Source organism: Lates calcarifer, unplaced genomic scaffold (genome assembly GCF_001640805.2).
Source record: "Lates calcarifer isolate ASB-BC8 unplaced genomic scaffold, TLL_Latcal_v3 _unitig_1294_quiver_1846, whole genome shotgun sequence".
NCBI lineage: Eukaryota > Metazoa > Chordata > Actinopteri > Centropomidae > Lates > Lates calcarifer.
The window spans coordinates 5,138-16,294 of NW_026115421.1; the positions used below are offsets into that span (position 1 = coordinate 5,138).

General features: G+C 37.8%; 1 long non-coding RNA gene across 1 annotated transcript; it reads right to left on the minus strand.

The window, feature by feature from the left end:
- Positions 1-8,152: 8,152 nt before the first annotated feature.
- LOC108888063 (uncharacterized) lies at positions 8,153-11,157 on the minus strand. The gene is made up of 3 exons (XR_001961747.2): positions 11,117-11,157; positions 9,801-9,875; positions 8,153-8,700 (listed from the first exon to the last, which is right to left on the minus strand). It is a non-coding gene; the product is annotated as an uncharacterized LOC108888063 (long non-coding RNA).

Genomic DNA, 11,157 nt, shown 5'->3' on the forward strand with positions numbered 1-11,157 from the left:
TCAGATCATTCATTGTGACCTACTCCTGAGGCATAAAACTTGTGGATGTGCACAGAGCTAAAATCTAGTTTTCAAGCTTATATCTGACACAAAACTGAACTCAATAAGGTCTCAAGTCACCACAAATAATTTCTAATCAATAATATACACAACAGGGGATCAGTTGATAGCTATGGACAGATTACTACCACAAAGCTACAAAGACACACAAAACTATAAAGAGACAAAAAAAACTGGGTCGCAAAACGTTCACAAAGAGATGCTTATCTGCCACACTGAGATACAAAATGCCCTCAAAGAAATGTTAAATGGCCTGGAATAGATGTAAAACTACAAAGGCACATTAGAATGCAAAACAACCACAAAGAAACTAAATGTAAGTAGATGTAAAGCAGCTAGCTAGAAACGCAAAACAATGCAATACCACCACAAATACACAAAATGATCACATTGACATGATAATGCGCTATAAACTGACTTAAAACGACCAAGATAGAGCACAAAATTATAAAAAGAAGCAGTACAATATCTGCCATGTAATTGTAATTGATCACTAAACAGTTACCACCCTCCACAACTCATGTCAGGGACACTTTAGTCACAGAAACACAAACACACTTGATACACCAACGCGATATAAGTGACTGAAATTGGAATTTAAAAACACCATTACACAGTATTGCTAATGCTAAAGCTAGTCGCTAATGCTAATGCTAACACCCAGGTGTAAAACAGCCATACAAAATGATATAAAACGACCACAAATAGCCACAAACAAATGACAACGACACGATAAACCATCATAAACGAAATTAAAATGATCAGGATGGAACACAAAATGACAAAGAAATGTAAAATGTCAGTAAAGTGACCATAAAGATATACAAAAGGGGATTTACACAAATGGCCAAGAGCCCATTGTGAAATTATCCGTCCACGTTAGGTGCCCACAACTCATGCCAGGGACGCCTCTGTCTCAGAAACACACACACACTCTTACTGACGCGATGTAAGTGACTGAAAATGGAATTCAAAAATACCATTACACGGTATTGCTAATGCTAACGCTCGCCGGTAATGCTAACCATCTCCGATGTTAAAGCTAACCACTAACTGTTTACCTTATCTTCACACCGCAGGCATGTTCAGCGTCTCGTGTTCGACAAAAAAAGCAGCTCCAGAGCTTGTTTTGCCATCCAGACCTCCTCGGTAAGGACGTTTTCTCACAGTACTAGCAAACAGAAGCAACGCTCCAAACTTTGTTTAAATCTAGTTCCCACCTTCATTTCTCCGCCTCTCTGCGCTCCTCCCGTAGCCAATGACGAAGCACGTAATGACGACATACGACGCCCAACGTTGGCAATAAACCGCTGATTGGCTAGCAACCGCCTCTGTTTGGTCTTAAAAAACATTCAACGTACCCGGAAGCATTATCCGCTCTGCTCATGCGTGGAACTACGTATGCGGAAACACAACTCATTCTGCGTATTTTCCAGATGGCTGTTCATCAGTTCAGGAATTTGTTATTATAGAAGAAGTAATGCCCTCATAGGTCATATTTATTATCCTTTCTGTTTCACCTCTTTTGCTCTCCTGACAATGTGGTGGCCCATGTTTTCTATTCTCAAGTATGTGGGTCTTAATGAAACAGAGGTTTTTCTAAAAAAGTGAGCTCCCCAGAGGTGTTGTTCTCCATGAGTAACTTCTCCCCCATACATCTGAACACATTGCCCTGGATGTTTCTTTTTCATACATTTTTACCTTAAATGTTTAGAACAGCATAACTCTGGCAGAGTATGTAAAGGGCTATAGGCTTACAAAACAGTCTGACATATTGAGGGGAACAGTCATATTTTTAAATAAAAAGCACAGAACAGCTGTGTAGGTTTTCCACAATGAGATCGATATATTTCAATAATTGCAAGAACAACTGGTAACACAGCACAAATACAATGCATGATAGAATACATGGCTTGGTTAGTGACCATTGGTTGTACACTACTTTTTACGATGCACTGTGGGATACTTGTAGTCCACTATATAGGGTATAATAATTCTCATTATACATTCGAACAACACTACAAAATGGCAAACTCACTATATAGTGCACTACATAGTGAGTAGTGAGTGATTTCGGACACAGCCATTGTAACGCTGCAGGCCACGGCTGGGAAAGTTGACCAGCCGGCCCGGCCCTTACAAGCCCATCAGGGAAATTCCTAAACTTCCCAGTGACCAGTTCGCGCCTGGGTGGAGGTGAAATACTGTGTGCTGAGACTCAAGAAAATTATTACATTCATACCACAGCCACTTACTGTACCATAGGAAATATGGCATACCTGTGTTAAAACTGTTTTTTATTTCAAAAGTTTCTTTGTTGTCAGTTCAGTCCATGGCTAGTTTCACCAGTGGCAATGGGGTTGCCACATGTAAGTAAAGCCTGCTGACAAGGTTTTTTTAAAAAAGAAAAAAAAACAAAAGATGCATTCAGAGTTCATTTGTTGTATAGACCGTATGCAGTGGAACAGAGGAAAGTTCAAGACCTGCTGGACCTATGGGCAAGGACATGAGTTGTCAAGTTTGACCTATGACACATGGCCTCTTGTGGTTGTGCAAATAATGACTCTGAGAGTCAGGGTTTTATTGAGACTGTTATTGTGGATCTTTAATACACGGCAATGCACATAGTATGGTCTCATCTGGTACCAACCTTTGTAACCTGCCTTTTGTTACATTTGTATATTCATGTTTTTTTTCAAGATTATGATCTATATGTGAACAGAGAGTGTGGACTTACTTCTCCAAACTCTCGTAATCTTTATCACCAATCTGGCAGAAAAGGTCAATTAATTCTAAAGTCTACTTGGCATGCCAGGAAACAATGCTAACTAAGAAGTTCCCAAAGTCCCCTATGCACCTAGAAACTATTTGCTACTGACATGCATCCTATGTGGGAATGTGGGAATTTTTTTGGGTCCAGTGCGTCAGTCTCCCCTGGTAGATTGCTTTGTTTACATTCATGACAGTTGCAGTAAAGGAGAAAATATATTGCATGTTGTATTGACAATTTACAATCCTTTCAGATCAATGTTTTTTATGCCTTTGTGTTCCTAACAAATGAAACAGATATGTCATACATGTTTTTGCTATGATTTTTTAAAAATTCTTCTTATTATTTTGTATTCTAGGTATGAGGACCTATTGAGCTTCATTGCTTACACAATATTTTCTTCTTTTTTCCCCATAATCTTGAGCCAGTCCACAGAATCAGGGAGTTATGTGATATATCTAATGTCGGAATCATCTGTAACTATATGTATGTTTATAGTATTTTATCATTGCTCTTACATTTATGTGTTGAATTTCATGACTGGAGTGAATTTCTAATGAATGTAAATGAAGATGGTGAGTAGGAGTGGGTTAGGTTAGAGTCTTGTTTATCTTGAATAATCTTGTTTTGTTTGTTTTCTGCTGTTTTGTCTTTTGTTCCTTTTCTTTTGCTCTCTAAAAAGCATTACGTAATCTGTTTTTAGAAATGTGTCCTATAGTAAATGCAGGTGTCAAAGTGTCAGAATTAAGGGGATAAAATAAGCAGTACCCAATCAGTATGTGGTCTTTAGAGCCGCATACTGCTGTGATCAAGGACCGAGAGTGGAATTGTTATAGAAACATAAAAGCTGCCAAAGAAAGAGTGGACCTTCCCAAAGATTTATTGGCCAAGCTTACTGAAAGAGCAGCTTTCACTGCTGGGATTACAATTCAGCCCCATTTCCCCCCTTAATCCAGTCATTACTCAAGGTTTGTGAGGACACAGAACATCCTCCACGTTGGGCTGTGCCTGCTGCATGTAAACACAGCGACTTGTTGACCAACATTTTTAGAACAATAGATCCATTCTTTAGTGAACAGCCTTCAGAAATAAGATAAATGGAAGCGGGTAGAAAAGCTTCAGAATACATTTGACACATCTTTTCAGGACAAAGCAGACATTCTAAAATGCTTGGCAATAAAACTGATTCATGAACCCTTTCAATGATAGAATTTGTGATTTCCTGTGATTTCCAAACCATTTCCACAAGGTCTGCATGCCTACCTTCCACCCCCAACCTCCAGATATATGATCTTGGTTCTTACTGTTAACTGTGCTTTTTAATAATTAACATTATGAAAAATATGATGCCAACTTTCATGACCCTGTAAAAAACTGTCCCCATAATGTTATGCATAAATGCCTATTTTGTGTAATAAAACAAAATTACTAGTCTAATGGTTTGCAGCACAAGCAAAAGAAACATTTCTTTAATTTTCAGGCTTTCCCTGACAGGAATTAAGCCTGAACCTAGACTTAATTTTAGTCCAACTTACACTACATTCCTGTGAGGGACAAACTGGGCACAAAATGTTCCGTATGTGGGGCTGGGTCATGTCAGTCCAACCAAAAATTTAATGTTGGCTACTTTGATAAATTATATGAAAAAAGTCTATAATAGTCTAGTCTGGATTCACATTTTGTACATATATCCATGCCCTGCAGAGGATGTATCCTGATGATCATCCTTGGTTCAAAATTGAAATAAAATTTCTCACTCTTCTCTAAATTTGAACTTATTTCTAGTAATGCAGCTACCATGTGCTGTTGTCATGTAAAATTTCTACTTTCTACTACTCTCATTTAATCCCTATAAATTGTAACAGTGAAAGTTAGTGTCACCTTTTAAAGCTCAAAGCGTCAATTTTAGTGTTGAGATGTTAACTAAATATAAGTTTGCAGTTGCTTCCATCACCACATTCTTCCTCAGTTAGTTACTCTACACTATACTATACTATACTACAGTCTCTCTCCCGCTCACCGCACACTAAGAGATAAGCAGCTTTGGTGCAGACTGTAGGATGAGTATGCAGGACCTGTTGTTTATAATGTGAATACGACTCCTGCTGTTATTGATTCTGTCCGAGAGATGAGCCCTCTGGGTTTTTCTGATGTTTATGCAGGAGAATGGTGATGCTTGCTAAGTGGGAAAGTGACAAAAAATCAATAAGCAAGGTGAGGGGAGGGGAGTGCCAGCCATCTTTTAGTTCGGGACTTGTTTTCAATTTTCTGTTTTTCTCTTCTTTTGATGCACTTTAGGCGCTGAGTGAGTGGACCAGCAGCTGTTCCCCCCAGTGCTGCTGAGAGGAAGATCTTCATCAGCTGAAGACTCTTGTATTGAGCAAACTTGTACTGTACATGTGCGTCTATAAAACATCACAGGACACTTTCTCTCCTTCACTCTGCATATACTGTATTCCCTCACTGATTTATCCATTATCACAAAAAGTCTACCAGTGTTAACAATTAACACTATTAAAACTTGGTCACCTTAAATTTTAAATTTTATGATTTTATGTTTCTCACATTTTAGTTTTTTTCTCTTTTATCCTTCCTTTTGACATGGCTGTTCCTCTCTGTTTGTAGGAAAACATGATTCAGAAAAATGTTACCAAATAGTTCTTTGTACCATGGCGCTTCAAGTCAAAAGAAAAACATAAGCAAATGTAACAGTGTCTGTAGTTGCATGAGAGGACGTGAGACTGTTCAGAAATATTAAGTGGCCAGCGTCATGTCAATTCGGTGAATTATTGCTTTCAACTGAATTACTCTGATGTTTTAGGTAAATTATTCATCATTAGTCCCTACAAAACTGTGTGCTATTAAAGTGATAAGGAATGAGGCAAAAATGTTAAGTGCAATTAATGGTAACTAGGACTAGAATGTGCAAATCATCATCATTTGGTCCTTGAATGGATTCAAAGAACCGGCTCATCAGCATTTTAGAATGTAGAGTCTGTACTGACCAAATCATACGTATGAATCTGTTTTCATATTCCAATATCCTACTTTTCTGCTAAACAACTGCAGACAGCTCTAAAACATTTCAAAGTCTGTAGACACATGTTCCCAGTTGTCAGTCATTTTATCAGTGGGCACATTGCTGTGTTTACATCATCCAGGTATAGAGTTGCAAGTTTTGAGGAGCTCCTGGTTTAAAAAGTGTTTTATTCTTTATGAAACAAAAATTTCAAATCTTTTTATTTTGGTTGTTTAATATGCTCAGTGTGAGACAGACAAACAAAGCACTGTCCTAGTTTCATTTAAAAATGAGAGTCAGAACATGAATGAAGTGTCATTAGATTTCTGTAAGCATAATGAGTTATTTTCAGGAACCAATTCTTGTCTAATGGATTTACTGCTGCTCATCTCTTGTACAAATGATTCAACCAGTAATTTTTTTCATATCTATCCATGCCTCAGAATCACTCCAAATGCCAGTGACCTTACCTGTTCTGACATGACATCCACACACCTGACCACCTAAAATAACTTAAACTCCAACTGCAACTATTGATAAAAGCTGTGCAGCTTTGCAGAATCAACCATATTGTCTTTGGCCACTTTTGCACTCTTTATTCATGTTAATACATCATTAAATGTAACTTTGCAATAAGATACTGAAATGCAAGTGATCTGGATCAAATCCAGCAGTTTTGATCCAGATTGCTTGAAGTAGTTCACAGCACTTGATCGCTTGGCTAAAGTTATAGCAGAGCCTTCCAGAAGTGAAGCTGCACTTTCTCTTCTCTTATCCAAGAGAAAAATGACCACACAAGTTACTCAGTGCTTTTACTACTCAAAGAGGAAAAACTGGTCATCCATCTTGTGTTTCCACTCTTTCTAACAATGTCCACAGATGACACTGATAGTAAGACATGAAATGCCATTAGCAACCAAAGTCAGTGCCTGGATGGGAGAAAAAAAGTCCATCTATGACTATGACTGTTTTTTATTTTTATTTTTTGTCTTTTTTTGTGATTTTAGGTGCATTTGTGAAGTAGAAAATGGAGGACAACTTAAAAAGATTAATATGGGCATCACTACTGTATTTTGGAACTCACTGCAGATTTCTGGCTTGTGCCTTCATTGCTACAAGTTTTACTGTGGAGGACAATTAAGGAAGCTGGAAACTGTGGCAACTATTTCTACATCATCAAAATGCAGTGGGGAGGGTGTGCTGGCAGATCCAGCCGTTCGCCCAGACAGATGGAGAAAGGGCAGGAGTGCCACTACCTCCTCTGGTTGCCATGGCGAGGGAGGAGGTGAAGTGTGTGGAAAGACAGCCATTGTGGGTAAAGCTAAAGGAGACTGAATTATCATTCAGCAAGAGGCACTGATGCTGTGTCCCCACCACCAGGTGACAAATGGTGTTGGCCTTCTTGCACACACAGGGAGGGTAATAATCTCTCATCAGCCACCTTCCTCTGTGCAGCAGGTAAAAGACCCCACATTGGCGATTGACTTGTTAGGTCAGTGGTCATGTAACAGCCCTGCCAGTTTGATCACTAGTTGAATAGTCTGATAGGACTGCACACATACTGTTACTACTTTCTTGTATATACTCTCTACAATGAAAGTGTGCTATGACCTGCTGTTGCCTGAGAAAGGGACCCAAAGTGGAAATAAGCCACCTTTATTCAATATCGATTTACATTTTATATAAAAATTACTTACATTTAGTACATTTCTTCAAAATACAAGCAGCCAAACAACATACAAATCAAATACAAAATTAGAAAATTTCTTATATTTATCTTTTTTCTTAAGTAACAGATGTGTTCAATAGTAACTCTTTATAACCTTTTTTGTAGCTGTGGTAAATCTCTTCCTTGTCTACATCTTAAATCCATCTGTTGACATATGACCTAGAAAAATATGGTATTCAGTATCTGTCTTTTCAGTGTACAGTACAAGATCTGGGGATCTGATCAGAGAACATTCAAGGTGGGCTTCAATCTCTTTCATCAAAAGATAAGTTCATAGGTCTATTATTGTGGAAACAGAGTGAATGGAGTTTGAAATCCATAGAAATGGAAAAGACAGAAGACCTATTGAATTACATACTGTGTGAGAAAAGATTATCTTGATATTATGGCCTTCACTGGAGATCCAGTCAGTAGATTCATTAGGTACTGAGGAAAAATGAAAGACAAAACCTCAAAAGTATCAACTTCACTGCTCAGTTGTGAAGCTCTGCACAGACCATATGTCACATGACATGAAAAAACATCAATAGACAACAACACAAAAAACCCAAACAGAAAAAGCCACGTAAACTCCTCTCTGCGATACTTACAATATATTTGTTCATTGAGCCTTCATTATCTTCACAAAACTACAGCGTTCTTATTCCACTTAGAAACAGGTATGGATACAAATTCTAGCACTGCATTTTAAGGTTTAAACTGTGCACAAGTGTGGCTTATGGCGTTAATAAAGTTTTTGCAAATCAGCAGCTTTACTTCAATGTCACACAGTATACAGTATAGTGCTGTATAACTTATGTTTGACAAACATTAGAAAGCAAACAGTAAATGGAAAATAAAACTCTTCAGCACACCAACAAGGACATTATGCTGATGCTAAACCAGTAAAATCTAAGAGCCTCATAGGAAATAGAAAAATTCTTGTTTCCTCCTTCATATTATACACTGTGGTAGAAAAAAAGTACAAAGTGTAAAGTTAGGCTATGCGGCGGTTTCGTGAATTGTCCCCTCTAGTTTCTTTGGGAGTAGCTCTCTCCTCTCGTCAATACTGATGACTGGCTTCCTGCAGTTTTGCCCATCAATATAAATCTTTGCATACACAGGATTGGAATAGTTCATGGGCTGTATAGAAGGGAAAGAAGACGGAGGCAAGAAAAAAAAAAGGTAAATATTTATTTCTATAGGTTACTTTAGAACAGTGAAAGCCTTAAAGCTGCATTCATAGATTTTTTTTTTTCCTGTTTGGCCACTTGGGGCAGCGGAACAAGCTGAGAACACAACATATGACATATACCTTACAAAGTTGCTGAAGCACATAGTTGTCTATTTGAATCGAATCCAGCAAACATAGAACATCTTATCATTCATCTAGAGTCGTGTTTTGTACACCTAATAGATCTAAGTCCAATATTCACTCTTTAGCTTTCTAGTCTTTACTGACTCTTGAGAAGAACATCTGGCTCTTAAGCTTCTAAATGCTCCACTACGTTTGCCCAGTTAGTGCTGGACAGGTAGAGTACAGTCAGTTTATCAGAGCATGTTTGAGAGAAGCAGCTGGCTGCTGTGTCTGGGACAGAGGTTGATAAGAGCCAGCGTTTTTAGTTTGGCAGTAAACCAAAGCAGGTTAGAATTTTCTGTGAGTTTGTAAATCCAAGCAACCCTGTTTCACATTAAAAGTAATTTTAATCCACTGTTTAGATAAAAATAATGTAGCTTTGGTGCAGCTTTAAGGAAACTCCACTGTGATTATTAAGTTCAGGCTAAGCTGTAAAAACATTCAAATTTTACTCTACCTAAAGACGTACAAAGAAAAGCACAAGACTCATGCACATTGGTGAATTGTTATTCAGCAAACCTGTACAGTTAACAAATGGCATCATGTAAGAATTAGTCAAGCTCAACACCAAGCCATGCAGGTTAAGCTTCTAAATAGCTTTAGAAGCCCATTTGATTTGGCATTATGAGGATATCACTACTGATTTCAGAGAATGCAGGAAACAACTATGGATGACCGTGGATGTTTCCTTGACTCACTTTAGTCTGATTCCATTTTACACAAGTATCGATATGAGTATGGCAAATTTGATGCAGGTAATCATATGATCTCTTTAAAATGTTTGCCAGGTAACTGCACAGTTTGCACTGCTTGCTTACAATCTATATATTTTTTCCCCAATACTGCATTTTTTCCTTAAACATAAAATGAAGTTTGTAAAATTCACCTGTCCAGGGATTACCTCCTTGGGTACAGAATTGATGCCCAAGGTGCGCGGGTCACTGGATTTTACACACCAACCCTGCAACACAACAAGCACCACCTGTGTTTATGATGCCAGGTTGGATTCACACAGTTATCATAGTCTACTGGTTAGCTACATGAGCAACCCTAATAATGAGTCCAGTTGTGGGCTATAAGACTTCAAATCAAAATAAAACTTTATTGAATTGAATAAGTATGGAATTATAGGGGACTGAGAGACTGTAGCGTAGTACAGAAGCTAGTTTAGATTCAAGCTAACACGTCTCTGTTGAAAATACAGCCAGATTTGACTGATAGTAGCACATGACAAAGTTGGCCAGGCAAGGAGCAAAAGCATTAGGCTTGAAGTTCTAGTAGGTGAGCATCAGTATCAGTGAAGGTGTTAACATTTCATTTGCTATGCTGAGTGTTGGTGTGAAGCCGAGGGCCTTGAATAGAATAAATCACCAGCGGATGAAATATCCTGCTGGTTCACAGCAGATTACAAAATCTTTACAAAGCCTAATGTAATTCTACTTGATGTGTCTCAATGCCAGATATATCACAGTATAACAGTTATTAATAAACAGAAAGGAAAAAAGGGATTGGTGGTTGGTGTCCTTGCTCCTTTCTGCAATTAAAAACAACTTTGGAAAAAATTTGATTAGTTAATTACATGAATTTTGTTGTATACTCTTGTGTTCTTCTTAATTCTTACAGATACAGATTTAATAACCTGAACCAGAGGCAGCTGCGAAGATTCAGCTCAGTGTGAGTGCTGCTGCATATACTGTAGCAAAGATGTGTTTGACTTGACTAGAGAGGATATGACATGACTATATATATCATTTTATTTCACATTATAGTAAGCTATTTTTTATACTGACGTATTTTCTTGTTATTCTTAAATATCAATTTATATCTTCTTCAAGCAAGCTTTCCTATTATAACAACATATTGTTTTATGTTGCATTTACATGACAAATCATTTTGTTGTTAAGGAAGAAAAAAACAAACAAAAACAACAACTTTCACATGTTGAAATGAGAAAAAGATCCAATCAAGTCAATGCCTACAGATTTGTAGCTTATTGTGTGTGGATTTAGTTTCAGAGTCAATCAGTGATTGTAAAGGTTCAGACAACAGCTCAGTGCACAAACCTGAGGTTTCCCTGCAGAACACTGTAACAAGATGATCATTGTTATTCACTTCATCTCAGTGGTTTTAATATTGGCTGATCGGTTTACGTGAAGCTTCAGTTTGTTCTGGTAAGTTTAATATCTAGGTCAACAAACCAACCTTATGAGGGTCAAGCGTGAAGTTGGGTCGCAGCAGGCTGC